Source organism: Calidris pugnax, unplaced genomic scaffold (assembly GCF_001431845.1).
Source record: "Calidris pugnax isolate Ruff unplaced genomic scaffold, ASM143184v1 scaffold24, whole genome shotgun sequence".
In the NCBI taxonomy this organism is placed as follows: domain Eukaryota; kingdom Metazoa; phylum Chordata; class Aves; order Charadriiformes; family Scolopacidae; genus Calidris; species Calidris pugnax.
Genome location: NW_015090922.1, coordinates 33987369 through 34013645, shown reverse-complemented (window position 1 = coordinate 34013645; position 26277 = coordinate 33987369).

The following is a 26277-nucleotide window of genomic DNA, read 5'->3' as shown; positions in this document are numbered from 1 at the left end:
ATGCTAAGTGCTTTCCCAACATTCACTGTCAGTTAGAACTGGTATTTGGCTTTTTGGACCCCATACATGGGCTAAAGAAAAAGTGTTCCCTTTTTCTGTCCAACTTTACTGTGACTTGCACAACCACATAGCAATCTTAGGGATCCCCACCAGGCCCTGTTATCTCAAGCAATTGCCCTGATTGCTCATCCCTAAAACTAACTTTGCAGCCAGCTGCTATTGCTAATCTCTCTATCACTCTTACTAACCCAGGGGCAGAGAAAGCTGATCATATTCATTGTGAGATAGCTGGAAGAAAAAAAAAAGTAAGAATTCCAGTAGCTTTTGTATTACCGATTTTTTTTATTTTTTTTTTACTGCTTGCAGAAAGCCTGGAGTAGCATACCAACAAAAATATGACCTTTCTGCCCAAATAATGACACACAAGCAGCTCCTTTTGCAGGGTGGTGGGAACAGTAGGTTCTGAGTGATGAAAGTCTTCAAGGACACTTTGTTTGAAATGATGCTATGTACTTTCTCTGCCTTAGTGCAGACACACTACTTATCACTCTAATTGAATCACTGACTTATTCTTATAGACAAACATACACATTGGCATTCCTGGAAGGCTGTGAAAGACACAGGGATAAAAGACGAGTAGCTCTGTACTGTCTGGAGTGTTATGTCAGTGTCATTTAATGTACGTGTTAGAGTGACACCCATGCTATGCTAGCATGCTGTGAGACAATGTCTGACTCAGCCATTACTCTGATCTTCTTTCTTTTTTCATGTTTGGTACAATTTTGTGTAATTTTCCGGCATGTCTTAATGTCTCACTTCATTGTGATGACCAAAAGACGCTCTCATTGTGGTTTAGGATGCCAGAAGCCCACGGTGCAGAATGACTCAAACTTCAGCAGGAAGAGTAGCTGGTACCCTCCCTCTGTCAGCACACCCTGTAGGGACAACCCCTCTGGGCTGAGAAAAAGCTTGTCACCTACTTATCCCCTAGAAAAATATTAAGGTCTTTTCAATAAGGATTAGACATGTGGCACCAGAATTTCATCCTCTTTCAGTTCCTTAAGTGTCAGAAAGAAAGGAGTTCAAACATATATATATACCTTGGCACGTAGCCTTTCTCACCAGTAAGCTGCTCAGTGCATCGCTAGCTAAGTTTCTGCCAAAAAGCACCCAACACCGTGCTGCTGCATTCAGCACTTCTCTGTAGAAATCCAAGTGCCCGACCCGGATGCTCTGGATCAGCACACGGGGGCAGGTGCCACATTATTAAATTGTGTAACATTTGGTGCAAGCACCTAAACCAGGAGATGCCATAGCATCTCTGCTCCTCCTGGCTGCAAACAAAGCTGAACATTTGGACAATTTAGAAGTAACTTAATGTTTCATTTCTTTAGACAATGTATTTTGAGGTCCTAAGTTTTGAACATTGGAGGCTGGCAGCACTTTGAATATTTAATATCTGAAATATGAGCCATGTATATTGAACACAGTCGGTTATTTCAGATCCTTAATCAAAATGGTGTGCACTCTTATTCCCTGTAGATAGCCTGCAGTCCTCTAAAATCCATAGACCTGCTGCTCCGTGAACTCACTTGATAGAATATTGACAGCAAGTGAAACACCAAAATATGGCTGAGGTGAATTCATACTAAAAATGTGAAAAATAATGGTGGACTTATTTTTGCCTTATTCACCCATTGCTTATTGGGAATTGCAGTGTTTTTCCTGGTAAATGATAAGAAGTTGATATTTGACCATGTGATTTATGCTTGTCTGTTTCTCTGCTGCCGGGGTCCAAATTCTAGAATGAACACTTCAGAGGCAAACACTCAGATCAGGAACTAGCTCTTCTCCAAAAGTAAAACAACTAGAAGCAGTTGTGCAGAACTAGACACGCTTTATGACAATCCCAGAAATAAAAAGGGAACAGATTTGGTAGGAATAAAAGAGGTATATTGTGATACAAATACATTCTATGTCACCTCCAGCCCAGTTATCCACTGCTGGGGGAATGAGGGGAAAACCCCCTGGACATTTGAATTATAGAATACTACTGAAATAAGAAAATAAATAAAACAATCTATGTAAATTTGAGATACAGATACAATTAAAACAAAAACCATTAAATGCCCAAAACTCCAGAAATCTTCATCCCAATCCAATTAATATGAGTAAAAAGATCAGCTTCAGAAAACAACCCTTCTTGGAATCGTTATTGTGTGCGTGGATGCACTTCTGTATCAGAAGATAGTGACCAACGAAACTGGATTATTCAGGCTGAGAAAGAAACCTCTAATCAAAAACATAACCATCTGTGTTTTTTCAATATTCTGTGTTGTGTGGAAACATGTAGCTAGAAAGCAAGTTATATCAGATAAAATCTGTACAGCTGCATAACCGTAAGTCCCTAAGATGTCCAAGTTTCTACCTGCAATAAAAGACAATATGGAATGTAGGTGCAGAAGGATGTCTGTTTGCAAAAAATACGGACTAAAAAAGCAAAATTACAAACAAATTGAAAAAAAAAATTATTTACCATAAATGAAAAGTATCACAGGACTAAGAAGAAAAATCTTCAATTCAAATTTATAAAAACTGCTCTATGCAAAGAATGATAACAGCAACTTGCAATAGCAACCTCTCCTATAATGCTTAGTGATTTTAAACCATTACTTTCTGGCATTCACCCTAATCTGATTTTCCAATGCATCATTTCCCTCCCTGTCTATTATCATTTATTACACAAACATATAAAACTAGTGGTCTTTATAGCAGTGATTTTATTAGTCCATTTCAGTTATGTTGTTTGTTTCGTAGGATTTAATGACTTTAATACTCATTTAAATAAATAAAAAATTGCATAATCCAATAGCTAGTTATTAGACTATGTGACACATTATGATTAATGACCCCAAAAAAGCCTTATGTCTCATTGAGATGTCTATTGTGTATCAACTAACTATTTTAAAGATAGTGAAAAAACCGCTTTTGAGATAAAAAAGCCTAATGAGAATGAAAATTCATCTCCATTGCAACTTTGACATCATAATTAGCTTTCTTTCATCCCAAAAAGATGATCAGAAGGGCATGTGGGAAAAACATATTATCTAAGTAACAATGAGTAATGAAAAGAATAGTGAAATAGTGACAGCTTTTCCTAATTCAGAAAGGACCATTAGTAAAAGAATGCTGCTGCACTCCCAGTTCTAGGACTCCAGTATTTTTCACTTGTATATAATCAGAATATGACTAATAGTGCAAAAAAGTTTTCATTAATAATTCTATAGCAATTTTTCATTAATTTCCATCAACTGCTTTCAGTCTGCACTTTTATTATCATACCATAAAATAACATATTTTAGAAAAACATTGTGAAGTTAGATGCGGAAAAATTTGGAATTTTAACATGAATGTTTTTCCCTTTGGGTTTTTTTTTTTCCCCAAAGTTGTATTTCTTTTTCTAGCACCTATAATGCCAATAAAGTAATAAATTGTAGACTACCTTCACAGATTAACAAGAACCTTCATAGGTCAAACAAATATTTAGCTAGTAATTTCACTGTGTTTTTAGACCTGGAAATGGGGATTCTTTGCCTCTGCCCATTCAAAATGAGAAAATTGAACAGCTATGCTTGTTCATCAGAAAGCAGTTTAACACTTAAAGTACACCAAGACACAACATAGAGCCTCTCTGGCAGACTTTTTTTCTGTTTAATTACATAATGTGATTACTACTGGGGGACAAGGAAGTAAGCCAGCAACACATAGCAAAGGAGTCAAACTATTTCAGAATGCAAACTCCTACAATTTTATCTATAACTTAAAGAAAATATTCTGGGTTTAGCTTTCTATAAGGATTCTGCTTTTTCTGCCTGAAATTTGAAATTGCTTAAAAATATTTAGCCTTGGGAAAATCTGAATTTAACTTATATTCCAGGGTGAGAGAAATTCTGACAATTTCTTCTGTGAGAGAAAGCACGTTTTCTTATATCAAAGCTTTTACAGGGGGCTAGCACATTTCCCTGCATCACAGTTTCATTTTAATGCTTATATTTTTGTTGGTATTTTCTTATTGATGGGAATTGCTCTAGTTCTGAATCTAAAGACCGCAGGGAAGGAATGAAAACAGTATCTCTCTGCACCGTCCTGTCATTCTTCAGTAAGACCATGAATCACAGTAACGTGCAGAGGAAACTGAAATCCTTCTATAATAAAGCAAGAAACAATGTTCAGGTCTGGCTGTTCCTGTTATCTGCACCTCCCAAAATATACCATTTCTGGGGAAATCTCCCTGGATCCTCTGTAGGTCTTATTTGCCTGGACATGCACACAGACTAACCAGCTGCGGAAAGATGCTTCTTTCTCTACTCAACCCTATGTACGTTTCTAATTCAAACACCTGGACCCAGATCTCTAGAAGGGGAAGGGGGGCTGTTCCTACCTCCTCATCCAGGGCAAAGGCTTTTGGAAAACCTCTCTCAACTTTACAGTGATACTGGTTGCATTGCATTTGCTGTGTCCTTTCGTAGACACTTTTGGAACAAGGTGGAAGATTTACCTGAAGTCCTCCCAGGAGTTTCAGAGCTGCTTTGGAGACACAGTCACCCACCCAAATTTTATAAAGCATCAGCTTTCATTTTGTCTGGTAATGAAGCAGTTTGAGTGCAGCTTGGGAAACTTGGCTGCAGGGCTTTGCTTGATTGATTTCTCATGCAATTACCTACAAAGCAGCTACCAAGAGTTATATTCAGTTCTCTCCTGCAAGACTGAAACACTCTTGGTTTTCAGATGAATTGTGACACGATTGAAAATATTTGAGCAGAACATACTGGCATAAAGAAACAAATAATTATGACCAGTCTTCTAAGGACCAATCTAAAAAGCAATGGAATTCTGTCTGGTTTATGAACCACATGCTTTATTCTTGCTTTCACTTTCTCTCCTCTGTTCCCTTCTACGCTTATTCATTAAAAAAAACTATTCTTGCTGATACTGCCATCGATACCATGACTAGATACGTGACTCCAACTCAAGAAGAGAGAAAAAAACCTCTGAAAATACTCAGTGACTAAAATTTCAGAAAGGATGTACTAAAAAAAAAATTTAAATAATTAAAAGATAATTAAACTGATATTCCTACAGAATGTTACATGAATGGTTACATTTCACTCTCATTCTTCATATTAATTAATACCCAAAGAAGATGGGTAACAGCAGGAGAATAATTTTAAATTAAAATTTTAAATCTTGCTATGCTTTGCATTTCACTGTGCCTGTCTTTTGTAAGGTTTAATCCATGAAGGGCTGTGCTTGCCTTGAGCAGGTAGGCAGGGATGCTCTGTTTGCTTCTGTCTGTGAGGCCTGTGGCTGTCCCTTTTTCCCCCTCAGTCAGCTCAGATATAACGTTCCAGGATGGCAGGTCGGCAAAGCCACGTTGGAGTAGTGAGCTTCAGACTGGAGAGCTACAAACTATCCTGCAGCAGATCACAAAGACCAGTTGTATTTCAGCTGGTTTAGCTACGTCATGCCTGCATCCCAGACTGGGATCAGGTTTTTTTAATATTTTTTTAATATTCCCCTAGCGATTTTTTAAATCTCCTGCCAGATACTATGTAGTGACGTTAAAGAATATTGCATGTGACTGTCACTTACAAGGTAAATAATTAACATTGCTGTGGAAGAACACATCTGTAGACCCAGAGAATGAATTATCAAATCCACAAACAGTTGCAATTCACATTTTTAAACTATGTAAACCCACTGATAACAGAAACTTTCATTTGGAAAGGGGGAATGTTCTAAAATCATTATGATGGTCTGTGATTATTACAGTGAACCCTAAAACCAGAAGACTTTGAAGATATAGTCTATTAATGACTCCCAATAACCATACCTTCTAATTTGGTTGCACCTACCAGTGTACTCTCTACATTACTGTTCTGGGTATCTCAGAAATAGGTGCCATAATTAGTCAGGTTGTAATCCTGAACAAAACCAAATCCTTCAGGTCCTTCAAAAGTGTTGGTGTTAATTGCTGCTCTCCTAGCAGGGCATTCTGTGCAACTAGTGAGCTTTTCATCAGAGACTAATGTAGACATCCTAAGCTACCAATTTGAGCCTCCTATGACAGATTTTATAGAGTTAGCACTTTTGTGCAAAGAGGTAACGATTGCATTAAGAGGATTTATACACAGCCATTATATGGTTGATTTTCTGGTCAGATTTAATTAACCTATGCTTGTCTCATCCACTTCTAAAAGACTACAGTCCATGTGTGTGTTATTAGTACGATGCACATGTTACTAGCACACTCCATTCTTTCCAACTTAGAAAAATATAGAATTATATAAATACACTTCTAAGTAAGCCCCTAAAAGCAAAATATGACATCTGGCCCCATAAGGCTTTGTCCACAGTATGCTTATTCTTAAAATTTTTTAGTAGTACTACTGCCAGCTCAGCTGTGTCATGGGCAAGGAAATATTAGTATAGACAAAGATACCATCAGTTTAAATAAAGAATTTCAAATAAGCAACGTTCAAAAACAAACCAAGAGTGCATCAGTGCACATTAATAATGGGGCACTGAACAGAAGGAGCTGCCAAGACTTCCAACCCTCTATGTCTACTCCCACTTTCTCTTCTTATGGCAAGGAGAGTTGAACGACACAGAGGATGATTCTGGAATCATTACAACATGTTTGTCAGTGTGTCCAAGCCAATCCAGCCCTGATTGGAGCCACCTTCATATGTCAAGCTGCAGACAGTAATGGTACAGAACCTGCATCTTATATGGTGCAGCCTCCAGGAAAGTTCCAGGTTAGACAACTTGAACATCTCCACCTGTTCTGGTTCAGTCCATTTGTCCATCACAATGGACATTCAGTCCATTCTGATGAGACCTGTACCCAGGCTGAATTTTTTTTTAAAAAAGTGCAGTTCAGTGAAGTTGGAGTATTCAGGTGCTGGGCACTGAGGAGACAGTAATAAAGAAAAATCAACTGCTTCACAGTCATCCTTGAAACAGAGAAGTTAATGAAAAAAGATCACATGTGCTTACCATACCTGTTCAAGTGAGAGAGCAAGGTATACACACACAGTCCTCTCTAATGAAGAAAAATCACGTAATGATTGCAGGTACCTGAAGTAAGAACACAAACTATAACAGGAATCTAAGTATCAGTGTTATGCATCAGACAACTGTATGATTTAGCCATGGGGGGAAAAATTAATGAAGAAAGATAAGTGCACTAACACCAAAGATGAAATCACGTATTAAGTGTGTCCTGAGAGAGACAGAAAGAAGTGGCAGCAGTTCTCCATCTACACAAGCTTTTAATCACGCAAAACCAACTTGAGTTTATTTCCAGCATGTGCAAGGTCTCAGCGCAAACTCACACAAGTACTTACCGGAAGCTTGGGAAAACAAAAGTAAGAGTTGGAAAACTTCCTTGGGTGCACTGACAGGCTACAGTAATACTACAACAAACAAACAAACAATTTCCCCCCACAAAGCCCCAACTCAGCAGCTGTCAGTACTAGGTATCAAAATGACCAGGGCTGAAAACTAACAATAGATGACCTACAGATTTAGATCTGCCCAGAATGGAATGCCCTGGCTCATAGTGCTTTATGCCAGAGCTTCAGAGAGAGCAGAAAAGCCATTCTGCAGCAAACCTCCTCACAGTGGTGAGATCTCACTCTCTTTCACAAACAGACAAAGCCAAAATATATGGAAACAAAGCAGGCAATGGCTCATTCCACTCGCGGGTCATAAGCCTACAGTAAAGATATAACCAATGCCTTAAAAAGCCAGGATATAAAAGACATACCAGGGCAGAAGTGGAGGAGAAAAGCCAAATGCAAAAGAACTAGAAACTTAGGGTAGAATAATAAGTAAAGTAGTATCATAAAGTATCTGTCAGTCTCTCCACAGCAGCCTCATTTCACGTAGTATTGCTTTCTCTCTATCCTTCTTGCATACACACACATCAGAAAAGAAGCCTGTGAAAAATACAGGATTTTTATTTCTACCCCACTATCATACAGTTCCGTTTCCTAGGGGACAAAAACAATCTCCATGAGGGATTCTCCCATGCGTGAAATGGGTTTGCAATGAAATGGCATCACAAGAGTAGTTGTTTGAAAGATGGTGTCCCCTTGGGAGGATCATCCCATGTTATAACATTCTTATTTCTTAGCAGCCCTGAACAGTAAAATATAGAAAATTACATATATATACTTCCTGTATTTTTTTCTAATATTGTTCATACTGTTCAAGGAATATTTACTTACTCCACATGTCTTGGCAAAATGTGCTGAAATATAGTGAGTGGGCATCTTTTCCTGCTGTTATGACCATTAACTGTGTTAGGCAGGCTACCTGAAGTACATTTTTTTCACTGTTGCATTATTAAAAAAACCCAATAGTGTTATATTGCATGATAAAATTAGGTTAGGAGCATAACTTCAGCCAGATACAAAGTTTACAAAGCTCTGAAGAGCCTAGACTCCTATATTTTTAGTGATACAATTAACTTAACACGCTCTATGGTTCATGAGCAACCCATACCGCCTTCAGAGTCCTTCTGAGGAACGACTTCCCATGAGCAGTAAAACAGTAAAATGCATTGCTCTCCTTGGGCTCCAGCTGGGAAGCAGGTCACTTGCATGAGAATTATTTCAGAGACCCTTCGCTTACCACTCACGTTTGTACAACCCCATTCACATCAAGTAGCTAAAAATAACTTTTTTGGTGACATTTTTATATTGTCCCACAGACAGAAGGATTTACATTTAGGAAGAATTGAAATGAATGCAGCTCATTTACATCGATAAATTGGGTTTTGTGAAGTACTTTACAGTGCTCGTATGGAAAAGTATTACTAGACAGATTACAAGTTTTCAAGATACTAATGGTGATGATCTTTAAAGAGTTTAGTACCAAAAGCTATTTTTTTTCCTGAGGAATATTTCTGAAAGGTGTTATTGGCTTTCACATTGCCAAGATGATATTTAAGTTACTATTAGTAAGAGGAAATTTTAAGATTTTTTGAGATATTTTTAATAAGGAAATTGTATTTTTATAGCAGATTAATCTTAGCTCTTTGAATGCTATTAATATGTTAATCTAAAATGCTGGTTTGCCTATTTTCAGACAAGACTAACATGTTTTATGTGTTGATTTAAAATATTTTAGGCACAAATCTTAATAAAATAAAATTGAATCATTGACAGGCAATTGTTCATAAGAAAGTTAAAAAACAAGGTTAGATAATTTTTTTATGAATGGAGAAAGACAATACTCCAAAAATTCATACAGAAAAAAATTACTCCTGAAAATTCTCAGACGGAAACCTGTTTAGACATAACCTTTGATGGAACAGAATTTCTAATTAGAAGAAGCCCAAATGAATGTCAGAGTCAACTAATTATTTCATCAGCCAATTAGGGGAACCAGTGATTTCACAGAGAGATTACAAAATCAATGAAGGGGGAACTAAAACATTTTAATTTAAAGTGTTTCTAATGCTTACCTTGAAGGGCACATCTATCCCTGGCTGTGTATCGTTAAGCAGCCCTTGCTCTCCTCCGCTGACCAGGGCAGTTGAGTATGGCCACAGTCAGGCTCCCCTGAATGAACAGGTACCAGAGACTCTCTGCTGGCTGTGTACCTGTCCTCTTGGGCTGAGACATTCCCCTCTCATTAACTACATATGTTAAACTCCAGGATTTTTCTTGTCCAATATTCATCTAGCACAGGAAAAGAGAAAAAAGGGGACTTTTTCCTAGTTGAAAATTAAGAAAAAGAAAATTCAGAAAGACCACGGATTTTTCTTGTCCAATATTCATCTAGCACAGGAAAAGAGAAAAAAGGGGACTTTTTCCTAGTTGAAAATTAAGAAAAAGAAAATTCACCTTTTGCCTTGAATGCCCACAGCAGTGAGCACAAGAAGCAGCTGAACCCACAGAAAACAGTTAAAGATCATTACTTATTTTGGACCAAGACTTTGCTTATTTCATACCACTGCCACAATCAAGATTTATTCACCCAACGGTAATTCTCTATGCACTGGCAAACTCTCTGATGCATAGTACCATGGTCCTCGATAGAAATCCCCCACTTGGCTCTTCTACCTGCTCTACCAGCTTCTGATTGCTTGAATACTTGTACTCCTCATTGCAATAAATCAAGTTACTGAAGCAGGAAATCAGATGGCAACCAAACCGTTTATGTTAGCTTTAGACTCCACCAACTCTAAATGTGTATCCTGGACATCACAGACAAGCATCTATCTGATCTATCACTGCATTTAGCTCAGCTGAGATGAAGGACCCATCTCAAAAACACCCTGATCCTGTGTAAATGACAACATGTAGTTACATGACCCCCATGGATTAGGTCAGTGGTATATATAGATTCTTCATTAGCATGCTGAAATCTGAGCTGTTGTCCAGGCTGTTCCATCAGAGGTGGGTCCATTCATTGTGTGACCTTCCTTTCCAATGCTCCAACAGCAGCTCCCGCCTACAGGTAGATTTTTTGCATATCTACTCACAGCTGGAGCATGTGCAGCAGGGTTGGTGGCACAGCCACCATCTATGTTCATCTATTTTGATACACAAGAATGGTCAAGGTCTAATGGGAGTGATGAAGCCTGGAAATATAGCAGCATGCTGAATGACAATGTTGAGCACTTGTCCTACATGCCCCCTAGGTTTATGACTCAAATCCACTCTGCAGTATGGAAGAGCATGTAATATCAAGACTTGGGTGTTATGTGGATGGTAAGTTTAAAAAATGTCCTTAATTTCTTTTGAATAAGCCCAAATGTTCAGGCACTGTTCTAGGATTTTACCAGTTTTCTACAAGTGTAGGCATTCCTTCCCTATTGGCTAATTTTATTTGTTAGTTTCCAGTCTATATGCTGGTATTTTACAAAGTTTCGTTCTCACTTAGCATATGAGCCTTATTCTCATCCAGTTTTGACAATATGAGTTCAAGATAAACTCACTCAAGCAAAGTTTGAGGCAGGTACAACGAGCAGAACAAGAGAAATAGGAAAATAATTGGAAAAATTGATTACTAAAAAATGAAAACCAGTTGTGAAATTCTAATAGAGAGTTTCATTTAAAAATCAATTTTTATTTCATCTAATCTTATCTCCCATTAATAAAAGTGTTTTCATTAACAACAACCTAGTGTTGGGGATGGAGTCTAGATAGAAGAGATGTTTCTTCTTGTTGGAAAAGCAAGTACGACCACAGCAATACATGTCTGTAACTGGTAGAGAGGGTATTTGAATGAAGGAGCATTGTCGCATCATTGTAGTCTTAGTGGGCATTTGCAATCACCTTCTTTTCTGTGTGCCAGGACTTCAGATGACAGTGTGGAACCCAAACAGTTATTACAATGCATCGTTTGTACCAAGGGGTAATCCAGAGACCTGATGGGACCATCTGTGCTACTCCATGTCTCCTGTGCCAAACAAGGGCTTCAGGTGGAGTTTGCCCTGTGTGACATCAAACATATAAATTTAAGGTTATGGTGCCAATCTGTCTTCATAAGAAAGAGAGGGGTAAAAAAAGCATCTCCAGGCATTGGCTTGTGTATCTTTTGTGTGTGGACAGGATAAATGGATTTCTGGAGTTGTTTCTCTCTCTTCATTGACTAGAGAGTGCCTAGAGCCCTAAGTCACACTAAATTAATCTCTGCCTTGTACACATGGGAAATTATGCTCATCTATGTTACACATTGACTCCACCTGAGCAAGTGGTAAAAATCCATTAAGCCTGAGTGATAAAAAGGATAACCTTTTAGATCTGAGGAATAAACGTTTAATAACAGAAAAGACAGGTTTACCTATTTGAAAAACATGTGGTCCCATCTCTCCCAACTCTCTAGCCACTCCAGAAAACAGAAGGATATAATGTTTAAGAGAAACACTTTCATCTTCAGTTTATGGAAAAATGGCAGATGCAGATACAGACATATTTTCAGGTGGATGCCAGTGGTAGGGGCTGACTGATGCACTCCTCACGACTGCCTCAGATTTTACTGCAGTCAGAGAACAGACCCTCCTTAGAAGTACAAAGGGATTTTTAAAGTGGATTATAAAGTTTGCCCTTTCAAAATTGTTCAGCTTATTTTGTAAAATGGCTATAAAGCTCATGTAATTGACTCACACTCTAAATCTGGTGCCATTATTTTTCCTACTACTGCAGTAGTTAATAAAACTTTTATCATTGCCATTGGCAAGTTGTTAGTGCTTTATTTTTATTAAAGAGAAGATAAAACTGTGAATGATTTTAAGAGAATCCTTTTATTAGTAAAACTTCCTACATGTCAAATAATAAAATGGCTAGGCACCCCATATTGCAGAGAGGAAAACTGTAACAAAGTTAGTTTTATTGACTTATACTTGGCTGCATCACCACATAGAGGGTGTTTTCAATCTATGCTCTTGGGACCCCTGGGATCTCCATGAGCTTCATTTACAAGACCCATATGCTCGTGGTACAGCATTCCTTAAGTCTAATGGAAATATATTAACAGCTGTAAATCAAGCCCCACTGCAGTAGATAGTGCTGCAAAAGCAGTAGCTTAAAACTTTAAATAATTGTACTGACCTTCCAGCCACCAGCTTAATGACTGTAACATCAGACACTGAGTACAACCCCCAATTTGCTGTGCTGTGGGAAATAGTAGTACACAAGTCACATCGTATTTTTCCCACAAACATTGACATTGATTAAAAAAAATTGAGTGGAGATATTTGTGGAAAGACATTTGATCCTTTCCTCAAATATATGCCCTCTATTTCAAGGCTGGTCTGTTCTAGTCTTTTCCTACCTACATGCCCAAGATATAACAAAATAAATGTTACATTCAAGGAACAGCAGACCAGAGCAGACCAGAAAATTATCACTGAGCACCAACAAACAAACTTCATCAAGTAGTCCTAAACACCCCATGCATGGTTACTGTGTTATCCACAGAAAAGCCTTTCTATCACTCTCCACTATCCATCATCTTTTCAGTATCTTTACTGCAGCTCTGCTCATATTATTCTTCTCATTTTGTTTTTGCTCAGAAAAAGCTTGAAAACAATTTCAAATAAGAATCAAATTATTTTTTGCACCAATGCTCAGCTGTTGGTAAACTAAGAAAGTAAAAGATTTTTGCAACTCTGCATATATTTTGAAACACAATTGCATAACTTGCCACAGTATTATTTTGCTGAACATAAGGCCAGAAGGGGGTATTAGATCATCTAGAATTCCCTCTCATATGTCTCAGGCCACCACATTTCACCCATTTCTCATTCCATTGAACCTGGCACTTTGTATCTTTGAGTGTGTATTTTGTTTCAGAAAAACAATTACTGTTGATTTGAAAACATAAGAGAGACCATCCAGCAGTTTCTTGTTTTTTTTTTTCTAATTCCTAAGCATCCTCACCTTTAAATTCTTTTTTCCTGCCTTCATTTCTGAACAGGAGCCAGGGACCAGCTCCTAGCTCTGCCGTTTCTTTGTAGACACTGAAGAACCTTCTAATGTTCAGTGTCCACTCGGTGATACTTAATCAAATTGCTTCAACTTTATTGATAAACTAAGCAAAGTCTCCAGCCATTCCCCGCTCCTGCTCTAGCCCCCTGAGAGTGTAAAGCCAGCACAAGCAACCATGCTGACTGTTCTGGGCACCTTCTCTGTCTAGACTGCCTTCTCTTTTCTGTCTACATGGTATTTGTGCATTTCGTTGGTGAATCAGTCTGAAAATAGCCTGATCCAAAAGAAGAGAAAAATCAAGAGAGAAAATAATGCAGACTACAAGTCTGGAAAAGGTAGGCTTGCCATTGTCTGCCAGTACTCTGGTTGATGCCAACTTCCTGTGCTTGTGCAACTGTGAGATAAGGCCCTCTATTCAATCATCATTCTTTTTTCTTCTTATTCTCCATCTCAGATTTTTCAAAATCCCTCTTCAAGTATGGGCTCAGGAGGTGACGATAGTGTAAGAGTATCACTCCTGCTAATGAAATTCACCAAAGTAAAACCTCCTGTCTCCTACTATTTTTGTCCTCTTTATACGGCCAAGGTTCTCATTCACCTTTTCCACAGCACTGGACAAGGACTCAGGTTGAATTGCTTCCCCATTATAATGCTTAAATCCTTTTCAAGGTTAACTGTCATGCAAGATATGGTCCCTTCTACCTGTGGCATCTTAAATTTCTTAGAAAACATGGCCATTTCTCCTATGCAGAGAAATGCATCCTTACATTTCCCATACAGCATGGTTGTGCCTGCGTACAGGTACTAAATTTAGTCCCACTCTCCCTGATGTTGTTTAATACATTTGAGACAGGGAACTATTTCATACCTGGGTAAACATTTTTTGAAATATTTCATCTTGCTTTTAATCATGTTCATGTTATAATGAAGGCAGAAATGGGAAATTAGGTGTCAAAGAAAGCTGTTTTTCTTTTGTGGAGAAATCATTGCATCACACATGAAGAGGAAAAATAGTTGTTTCAAATTTTCTTGCCTTCTCCTGTTGTTGCTTATGGACTTGAATAACGAATTTTCCTTACTGCATGCAGAAAGTACTCTGTAGGTAATATATTCACAGCAAATATTCACACCATCCTTGAAATTGTACATACTGCATTGTTGAAAATGCAGAGGACAATTTTTTTGATGATAGACTTTGAAAGAAATTGCTAAGAAGGCTCACAGATCAGCACAGCACTGCCACAACTGCCAGGATGTAGATAAAAGACAGTGTCCTGTATCTCTTCAGTTCAATCAGGCATTTCAAAATGCTGATGAAGAAACCAAAGTGACTGCTTTGTGCTCCACTTCCACAGTGAGTGAAAGGAAACAAAAAGAGCATTTTTATATTGCATAACCAACGACAACTGTGCCTCTTGTGATTAATGTTAGAACATCTTTAAATCAAGGGGATTATCTTCCCTAGAGTTTGTGGCATGGCCTTCTGGTCATTATTTTTTTTTGTTTGGTTTGGTTTGGTTTTTTCCCACCTCACTATATTACAACTCAATCCCTTAATTGTCTGGTTTACTCATTATTAGTCAGATCCAAAGGACTCCTTTTAACAAGACATTCTCTGATTAAAAACTCCTTGGTTTGTCTTAATTTCCATACATGGAAGCTTTTTAAAAGGAAAACCTGTGGCTAAAGATTATGTAAAATAATCTGGTACAAGTCACTAAAGATAACATTTGTATGGGGATTTGCAGTGATTTTGTAAGTCTTATACTAAATCTCAGGAAGGCAATCAAATGTTATGCATAATTTATGTTATGCTGGGGCTACCTGGAACCATACTTTGCCAGAAACCATAAACTAAGCCCACACAGGAAATATTTGATCAAAGGACCAGGGTTGTCCAAGCAGAAGAAAAATGTTTCCATAGAACTGGTAAGAACCGAATTATTTCTTCTCTGCAGTTCCCAGTTCCCAGGTCTCCACACCAACAGAAATGGCTTTTCTTGGAACTAAACTCAGACCCATCTTCTCATTTTGTCCAACTAAGCAAACTCTTCTGTTCGGCACTGAGACATGTTAGCCAGGAGAGGTCCATAGGAGTCTAAACTGCTCCTCTCTAATAAGAAAACTATTTCATTCTTCAGGGTTACAAAGAAATTTTAGCAGTACTGGATTTAATGCAAAACACAGATGAGAAGCACCATTCCAACTATGTGATGATTTTATACTGCCTCATATTAAAGTAATGAGACAGGATTTGTAGAGAGAAAATATATTTTTCTTAGGCAAATTGATAACAAGCAAGTAAAAAGGCAGACAATGAGATCTTTCTGATCTAGAGAGTAATCTGGTTTAATAAGAGATATTGCCTCTCAACAAACCTTGCCTTGTTTCTTTTTTCTTTTTTTTTTTTTTTTTTTTTTTAGTCCAATATCCCATCTCCATATCATGGAAGTAATTTCCACAGAGACTCAAAAGTGATGGTGTAATCCCCAGTGGACCTACTGAAGTTTCTGATATTTCCACACTTTCAAAACCAAACTTCTCAGGTATTAACATTTTGTGGCTCGTTGGCTTAAAAGCAGAGGGGCAGATGAATGTTCTGTTATGGTGGAAAGACTTCCAAAAGGAGAAAGGCTTTCCAGCATACTGTAAAAATAGCTTCACATTGCTTCTTCTCCCACAATGACAGGAGACACAGCAAAAAATCAGGTTGAGTGGTTTTCTCATAGATCATAGCTGTAGTCTAATTTGAAATTAAGAAATAATTGTAATAAAAAAGAGTTGTATACTAAATGGAGCAAATAATGACTAGCCCTAAGAGCTGAATTTTGTCTATGCCCAGTGGGGCATGCCCTCTCTATTAATCATCATAATACAAAAACAAATGCCCATATTACTTTAGGTATAGCCATGTAGTTTCAAAACATCATGAAAAATAAGCCTGCTTCTAGGTGAACCAACTGTGTCAGTCTCCTAGACCATGATGATATGATACATCAATATCATAGGCATCACCTCCCAGCATGCTCATCAGTTTGCAGCCTGAGAGAGATGTTACCATATTCTCACACGGTTCTGCTCATTTTGAGGATAAGACAAGACATGCAATTAACTTCCAAGAGAAGGAGTCTAGACTAAAGATGAATTACTGGGAATATTGAAATTCACTGTTCCAACTGTCACTGTGAGGAATGCTTGGGAAATCAGGATGTAGATCAATAGTGTCTTTGCAATGGAAGTTTAATATTTTAATATCTTTGACTTGGATTAGATGGATAATTCTGCAAACATTTTACATTAGATTTTAAGCACTGTACAAAATCACAATTTACTGTAAGATATAGCATGTCCCTCAGGCTATAGATTTCTTTTGAAGACAATCATTGTATTGAAACACAAGATCAGATGTCATACAGCACCTCCTGAATAACATTTGTCATTTTCATATACATAAAGGTAGATAGATATTTAGTATTGTTAAAGTATTTTTGACAAAACACAACTCTGATCATATAAAAATAAATGTTACAGCCTTTTTCTCCCCCCCCCCCCCCCAAAAAAAAAAAAGTTATGGTTGCATAGATGGAAGTGAAAACCCAAGTGTCAATTAGGAAACTTTGAAATGGAACATGAAAGAAATCATCATCTAAAATATATCCAAAAATTGCCAACTAGCCTCTAATCACAAAATATATGATAAGAAAAGAGACTTTTCCTATTACAGTAGAGGGAATGAGAATGAAAAAGTATTAACTGCAAAATAACAAAGCAGCAGCTAGAGGAAGTAATTATTCAGCCTTCATAAAGATGACTCCTACAGAAATAATAACTACCTGTCTGGTACAAATTAATACAGAATTCCTAAATTTTATGTCAATGACTGTTTATGCCCTCAGCTTCTGCCTTCATCTATATTCAGTACAAGAGGATCAAATTCCATGGAAGGTGTCCCATTAGCACAGCTTATATGTTATGAAACAACCTGCTGAATGTTGCCATGGGGCAAATGAGAATGGAAAGCCATAGCTAAAAGCCAGCAAAAGGGAAGCTCCATGGGAAACTGTGTTGCACCAAACATTACAAAATGTACCAAGAGAGCACCGGGCTTTTCCAGCAGCACTTCTGAAACAAAGTGCTCTTTTCAGGTGACTTATTTTATATGATAAGGAATGCTCTAATAACTTGTGCACTTAAATAAGGTTGGAAGCATAGCCTTCTGTGTGCACAGAGCTGAAAAATGTCACTGACAGAGACAGATGTGGATAAAACTCTGGCAAAAGTCATCCTGAAGAAACTGGGACACATTGGTGGTTTGGTGATAGGGCGATTAATTTCAGAGAAAAAGAAGAGGTATGTATGATATAATGCAAATAGCACACAAATCATATTTCTATTAATACACACAAATCCTTCCACAAGCACGAGCAGGGATGATAATGTGTGCGTAAGCCTTTCAGTTAGTCAGTGGCACTACATTGTAACTGAAGACTTTGAGGTTTTAAGTTACACAGTTAAAGTCAAAAATTCAGGGGCTGAATTTAGAAGCAGATCCCTTTGTCCCAGACATACAAACTGCTGTAATTTTAAATATCTGTTTATATATTACTTCCCTAATACTTTGTTCAACAGTGTAACAATTACATATTTACTTGCTGATTGTGTATGATTTCTTGAAAGTGTGTGACTGCCATTCGTTCATGCTTACAGTAGTTTCATTGTTACTGTAGTGACATCCATATTTTTCAGTTCCTATTGAAACTTTTGCTTACAGTAGTTTCATTGTTACTGTAGTGACATCCATATTTTTCAGTTCCTATTGAAACTTTGCAAATTCTCCTATTGCAAATTCTCCCTTCCCTAAGGTATATACTTTAGCCATTTGGAGCTAGAGGTATTTGTCCTCCTTGCAAGTGCTGAAGACTGTTGGTCCCCATGTACACAAATTCAAATCTTTTAAAAAAGGAAAAGCCTCACTAGAAAGGTTTTCTTAAAAGACCCTAAGAGAGGGAACAGTACTACACACCTTGCCTCTCCCTGCTCCGTTGCACAGCTTTTCTCTATAAACTAATCCAGCATAAAGCAGCTCAACTTTGCACCTCATTAAAGACTGACTATTTCTTGTTCTGCTGTAGGTGCTGCAGCCCTCCTGACAGAGCAACTCAGCTCCCTTTGGGCAGTAAGATCCCAACACATGGTCTTGGCACTTGGCTTCAAAGGGCTGCAAATGGGAACAGATAAAAGGGATGAATTCTAAGACATTCAGCAGTGAGCAGTGAGTTGCCAGGTTGAGGTAATGATGCAAATGGACCTTCAATTTAGTTTCAGATTTTTGTGTGAGATGAAACTGAAAGTGAAGTGACATGGTTTTCTGAAAATGAGCCTCTCAAGTTGTTTTGAATGTGACCTTAAAGGAAATTCCCTGTGGTTATGTCTTCTTCTTCTTGACTCATGGAAAAAAAAAAAAAAAAAGATCTGAAGAACATTCATATTTCCAATAAGAGAAAAAGTTATGTTTCTCATTATATAGCTATCCAGTTGTAGACATTCTTTGCCAACACCAGATGAAGCCTTGATCAGATCAAGGAATATACACATAATGAAGAAGACATCCTGAAAAATTCACAACCTATCAATATTCTTCATGAGTATACCTCTTTTCCCACTTCATATCAATCAAAAACACACTGGGAAGTTTGAATGGCCTATGAGGATTCATTTTGGCTAGATTTGGGCCAACCTAAAGATTAAACATTGAAATAACCTCTCAGCTGCCTTCAGTTTAGCAGGATATTGATATGGATAAACAGCAGGACAAAGCGTGAAATGATTTCAAGACAGACATGATTCCTTCCAGCAGGATTGCGAAGGATGCTTACAGCAGGATGGCTAATCAGAAAGAAGTTATAAATAACATAGAATCATAGAATCATAGAACGGTTTGGGTTGGAAGGGACCTTAAAAATCCTCTAGTTCCAATCCCTTGCCATGGGCAGGGATGCTTCCCACTAGACCAGATTGCTCAAATCTCCATTCAACATGGCCTTGAGCACCTCCATGGATGGGGCACCCACAGCTTCTCTGGGCAATCTGTTCCATTGTCACACCACCCTCACAGTAAATAATTTCTCTCTCATGTCTAATATAAATCTACCTTCTTTCAGTTTAAAACCGTTACCCCTTGCCCTGTCACTATACTCCCCGATAAAGATCATAATCAGTTGCCTGTCAGACCTAGGAACCAGTGTAAGTCTTGTAGGACCGCTGTCAAAATTGCCGTGCTTGGGGAATTTAATGGCAGTTTTGTGCCTAAGAATGATTGCTGTGCAAAAACTGCACTTCACTCTCACTGGGTTCTGATGTGATAAACCATAGGCAGAATATGAAGACAGAATAGATTTCGAGACAGAATGAAGACAAAAATCTGTCACCTTGGGATAAGGCAGTTTCCAATAATCAAAATGAGACATCCTTTGCTGCTAAAATGGTCCCTTGGCTGCTACAAGTATCTGACATGAAACAAATAGACACCTCTGGGTGGTCTGACCAGAAAACTTGAGGTAGAATCACTATGTAGTGAGTTAGACACAACTGTTAAAATGAGCAAGTTTCTCAGCAAGAACCATTTACTCTGAGTTGAGTTTGAGCCCCTGAAGTAGCTACGAGCTTAGAGGAAATGGTGACAGCCATACTAAACCACATTTCTTTTCCTCTATTCTAACCTGATTCCCTGGGTTGCTAGAGCATGTCCCACTGAGGGGTAGGAGCACCAAAGCTTGCAATTAAATTCTATATTCAGTGGGTTTCCAGGTAGAGAGCAGTCTACTACTCATAAGGGGTATGCTTTCTGAGATATATACATATTTAAAGATTCTTGCATTTTCATCTCTGTCTGTTCCCTTAAGGTATTTGAGAACACCATCTTCCTACAGTATTAGTACTGGTAACCTTACCTCAATTCCTGCTATGTTTTTACAAGACCTATTGGGATTTTAAAAGTTTCAATTTTGGTTTCAAAGACAACTTAATATTTCACATCTTTAGGTGTTAAAAATAATTAGTGTGGATAAATGCCATTCAATCACAAGGAGTCAGGTTTTTTTGTTTTCACAAGGATTTAGAGTGACATGTGATTAGCCAGTAACAAAAATAATATACCATGGATCCTCTACAAATAAACAGAAATTCTTGATCTTAAGTTCTAAAACTTAAGTTGTTTTCAATTAAGACAGGTGACAAGGAGTCATATGGATTCCAGTGAGTCCTAGAATATGTCAAATATCTCCATGGTGGCAAAAGCTGCCTCTGGCAGAAATAGCCTTTTAACACAAATAAATACATTACCTAGAAGCTCAGAGATGAAGTTGCTCAGGAAACATCTTCAACCTCAGAACCTTGATCCAAAACAATATTACTATTGTGAACAAAAGCTAATGCCCAAGGGAGGCTCCAGGAGTGTCCACTTCAAGTTTCAGCAAGATATAAAGAAAAGGAATTTGGAGAGGACTATGCTTTTTTGACAAGAAGGTGAGGGGGCTGTTCTGCCATCAGCATGATGACATTCCAGCAGACTGACATAATTTCTTACACTCAGACATTCTGGTTATGCCAGGAGCAGAATTCAGCCTGTTTCTGCCAGTCTGCCACTACAGCAGATTACTGTAACGGCTGGGAGCCTCAGACCAGAGTTTCTCAGCAACTTGTTTACAAAATGGAGGAAAATCTCAGGTGTGTATTCAGTTCATTTGTACACCTACCTTCTCTGCTTTTTCTGAAGCCAATACTTCTGAGCAATCTCTGAGGAGCATAGAGAGAAAATGGCTTGGTCTCCTTGCTCTTTTTCATATTCTCTGCCTACCTGGCCACTGTTATCTTGTCACATTATTTCCAGTTTCTAAGGTTTGAGTTCTTTCATACTGGTCCACTTCTTACTATTCTCCAAATAAACTGGGCTATATTTTCCCTTCTTATTACGCCATTGGATATATTTAAGGCAGATAGACAATCTGCCTCAACTTGATTTTCTTCAGGGCAAGAAATAGCATATGATCCTCAAGGACTTGTTTTTTTTATAAACTTAGGCTTTAATAAAAACAAAAATTCCCATAAGGCCTGATTATATAATTTCCATGGTTTAGATAAGTTTATGACCCAATGAAGTCACAGAGGGTATTTCTGTCTTCCTTTTTACCATCAACTGTGGGTGTGACCTAACTCTTATTCCTGGAGTTTGGGGTTTATTTTGTCTGCATGCTTTTTCACTGTGAATGATCATGCCCATTGATTCACCAGTGTAGTCAAGACTAAACAGCACTGGAGAGCATAATCACTGGCTACTGTTGATACCTTCTTTAAAAAAAGAAACCTGCAGTCAAGTAAGATAGACTCCCACAATTGAAAGTGCCTCAATTCTGTTGCTAGAGTGTTTTCTTAGAGTACAGTTACATTGACTATCATGTATTTCACTGTTTTGAATTATCTACAGGAGTATTTACTACCTTGCTGCTGCCCATCAAGAGCTGGGATGTTGTGGGCAGCGGTGTACCGGTTCTTTCCTGGGGGTCACCATTTTAGCTATGAAATTCTTGGAGCTGCAAGCCACAGGGACTGCTGCTGAGGACAATCTGATAAGCATAAGACATGAACTGGTGTTCAATAAGTAGTAATTACATGAAAAAAATAAATAAAAGTCCTCATAATGTTAGAAGAATATTCAGCTTGCAAAATCAACAGCAAGAAGCCCTAGAAGTTAAGCTAGACTATGCAGAACTTTTCATCCCTTGTGCATTTGCACGGTGATGTAGCTTTAATTAGATTATCATATTTTATTGTTTCCTATCTCATTCAATGAATAAGGAGTTACTCAATCTGTACGTAATATTGCTATTCATGGTATAGCCCCTGGCCTTATTTTTCACACATCAGTTAAGTTTAGACTGACTAGAAAAATAATTAATTTCTGTATGGATGGCTCTGTTTAAAATGTATCACAATCATCAATAAATACTGTGTTTGTGAGAGTAGGCAACATATCCATTTTACAGGTAGGCAAAAGGAGCCATAAAGAAATTAACATGCAAATGACTCAATTTGCCCACTAATTTTTAGTGCCCAACTACACTTTTTTTTTCCCAGCATATTTAATATTAATCCATTCGAATCACAGTTTCAAATTATTTTCTCTGCTTGTATCAGAAACATTAATTCTAGTTATTCATAGCTTGTAAACATTTAGTTTTGGAGTGTTAAAATTCCATTAGCAATATATTGTGTGCATAATTTTCCAGATAGAATCACAGAATGGTTAGAGTTGGAAGGGACCTTAAAGATCATTGAGTTCCAACCTTCCTGCCATGGGCAGGGACACCTCCCACCAGACCAGGTTTCTCAAAGCCCCATCCAGCCTGGCCTTGAACACTTCCAGGGATGGGGCATCCACAACTTCTCTGGACAACCTGTTTTGTAGTTTTGAAGATCCTCAAAGAGGATGGTAGCTGTGAATCTCTACCCAACATCGGCTACCACTTGGTTGTGTTGCCGTCTTCGTGGTCAAGCCAGAGTCTTCTCAGGCCTGGTAAGAGCACTCTGCCTCCTGACATCTCCCAAAGGACTCTTAGATGATTTCTGTTATCAGATGATACTCTCCTTGCTAGCAGTAGCAGACTGTTCTGAAGACACAGTTATTTCTTCTTTCAGTCTCTCCCTCCCACTTCCCAGCCCCCCCAGCATTTAGACCATTTACAAATATCTCACATTTACAAATATCTTCCCCATTTAAAAATATCTCACATTCTGCTTTTAATAAAATCTTAGGTTCATTGTAGGATGAAATACTAGTTTGGTGTGGATAGGATCTTTGACTTTAAAAATGTAATAATCTTTAGTATAACTTTTAAGTTCTGACTTTGAGAGGATGTAAGATTGATCTTCACAATATTTTAAAAAGAACAGTGACAAATCAAGGATGAAAGTTCTCTGTAAGGATTAATTATATATTTTAAATAAATCATATTAAAGCCGACAGACTTTCTTAATGGACACATTTGAGGCAGAATTCTCACTCCTTTTAAACGCTGATGGAGCTCAAAGGACATATTGGAAAAAGAACAGAACAAAAGAAAATGTTAGAAATTCAACACTGAAGATCTTCTGAGATCTTCCAGCAAAAAAAACCAACAAGTAAAATAGTTACCAAAGAGAGAAAGAAATACTGTCTTCCTGTACTAATAGAATAGTTTGAACTAATAGAATAAAATGAAGCAATTCTTTGAAATAAGTTAATATAAATAAAATTAATGATACCAACTAGATCTGAATCTAACCACACCATCTAACAATGATGTCCTGAAAAAATGAGTTGCCTCAGCCTAATTAGAGAAAGCAAAAGCGTACTCAACTCATTCCCTCAACCGGCCACCATTCATCTTAGCTCTTCCTGTTCATCTCTGCAAACAGCAGTAATCGATTAGTGAAAAAAACAGCAGCAAAAATAAGCAACCGTCCCACCCAGCACTGCTTTTTAATTACCCGGTGCCTGAAGAAATTGGCCGAAGCACTACCAAAGAATTGCATTTTTATTTTCATTTTTATATGAAAAGAGACTGTCAGGCTGTTGTAGTTTCAAACGTTAACGGTTTGGCTTGAGTTATATAGTCTAATATAGTTATATAGTCTAAAATGTACCACAGCCTGAACAAACAGGGAAGCAGTGGAAACAAATCCGAACTTCCCTGGAACTTTAACCTTCTTGAATATTTATTGATCTGCTTGTCTCAAGAGAGCTACTTGAATTCCTTATTTCACCCAGATAGTTAAATTGTTTCCTTCCGTTTCAAAGAACCTAGGTACGACCATTGTCCTTTATTGACAAACTAATTAGGATATTCTTTATTTATTAGGAGCCATTCTTTATTTAACAGGATCCTTCTTGCAATTAGTTCGCCCAACTAAAGCTCTTTTTCTTGTTTGCTATTGACTAGGACAGGACTATTTCTGTTTAAAAGAATACTGATTTGGGAACCAGGCATTTTGTTCCACTTACAAGCAATAGTTATTCTCAAAAGTGCATCCAGAATGTGAAATTTTCCATTGCCACAGGGAGCACCATTGTGTTGCATCCTATATGTTTTGTTTCTTTTTAGTTTTCCTGCCTGGAGTCTCGATGATCTTCAGGCTTGTATCTCTGTGCAGGAGGACCTGTGGCTGTAGACTTTGGAGGCTCACTCAGCAGAGCAGCCCTCCAGAAAAGCTGGCAGAAATCTTTGGCTGTGTCACCACCAGAGTTTCTTAAAGCCGAGATGTTTACAAAACATTTCTGTTTAAACAGTTGTTAGGATTTCCTTGTAGCTCTGGAGGGTTTCCAGTTTCCTTTGATATGGATGCCATTTTGCTGTACTGAAACCCTTGGCTCTTTCCCAAGAAGTTTGTCTACTTACTAGCTTGAATTATAGTCAAGTTTTGAAATAAAAATATGCCTTTTTCAAGTTATCTCAGACTGTGAGTCTCACCCTTCTCTAATAGGAGTCGGTGGGGTCTATCTTTATCATCGTTACAACAACTGCACAAAGATCTGGGAAAAACCATATGAAAGCTACCTGGAAGCTTGAGTTAAAATGATCAGGCTGATGAATGAGCAGGGTCATTCTCTTCTCTCCCCTCCCATCCCCAGACTCATTATCATTAGGACTCTTGATTTTGGCTGAGATGCAAAGGAACCTTTTAGAGCATTTTCTCCTTTTCCTCATGCCCTCTGCCTACTTCCTTCTGCAGCACTCTCCCATTATGAATAAAAAATATTTCTTTTTTCTTTTAATTAAAAAGTACTGAACACGGCCAGCTCCAGTTCTTGCCAGGCATCAGTCTGATGATTTGCAGTGGTAATTTATCATCTGAGTCACTTGCCAGCAGGGACAAGAGTCCCTGAAACTGACCTCTCCACAGCAGGCTGAATTTCATTATGTTATTTTTTCCAGTAAAGATTTGCTTTTTAAGAGGACAAGAAAGGGTTATAAATAGGTTAGACACATCTCAAGCCCTCAGGGATCAACTTTACAAACTTAGCTATTTCTTTAATTCCGTCTAGCAAATAGTGTTTATAATTCTTTGTATTTTACATGTTTTAACTAATATGATTATTTAATCACATTTTATCACCATGAATGCTAATATCATCCTTAATTAAGCTCAGAGTATCTGAAATATTCTCACACTGACACCTTAAGAAATCTCAATGAAAAATTTTGTTTAGCATACAAGGTTTGAATGCATAAATCTTCTAGGTCTGCAAAACTGGCCTGAGTGACTCAGATGAAAATATTTTTTCTAATAACTTCTATTGTGTCCTTCTCACACAGAAATAGCTGCCCTCCTGTTGTTCACTCATTTTTGTCCCGTGTCCTCAGTAGAAGCAGAGAACTTTGCAGAAAGAAAAAAAATTGTTCACATTTTTTTCAAATGCATTAATGCACTTGCGTGGTGTTCAGCCAGACCAAGTGGATGGCAACACAAGTATGTTCCCCCTTACACAAGTATGTGTAACTATGGTAACACAAGTAAATAAGAGGTAGTTCATTCATTCTAGTGTAGTAAGTCTCAGCTGGTGAACAGAGGGTCCCAGTTCTTTGGCTTAGGTGAAAATATACCAGAGAACTGAACCAGGAATATGGTACAGCTTTCCATAGAGACATTATGAGATACATGAACTTCACTTATATTTTAGCCTTCCGATGTCCAACACAAAACTGCGATACAGAGGAAACCTCACTGGGAAATA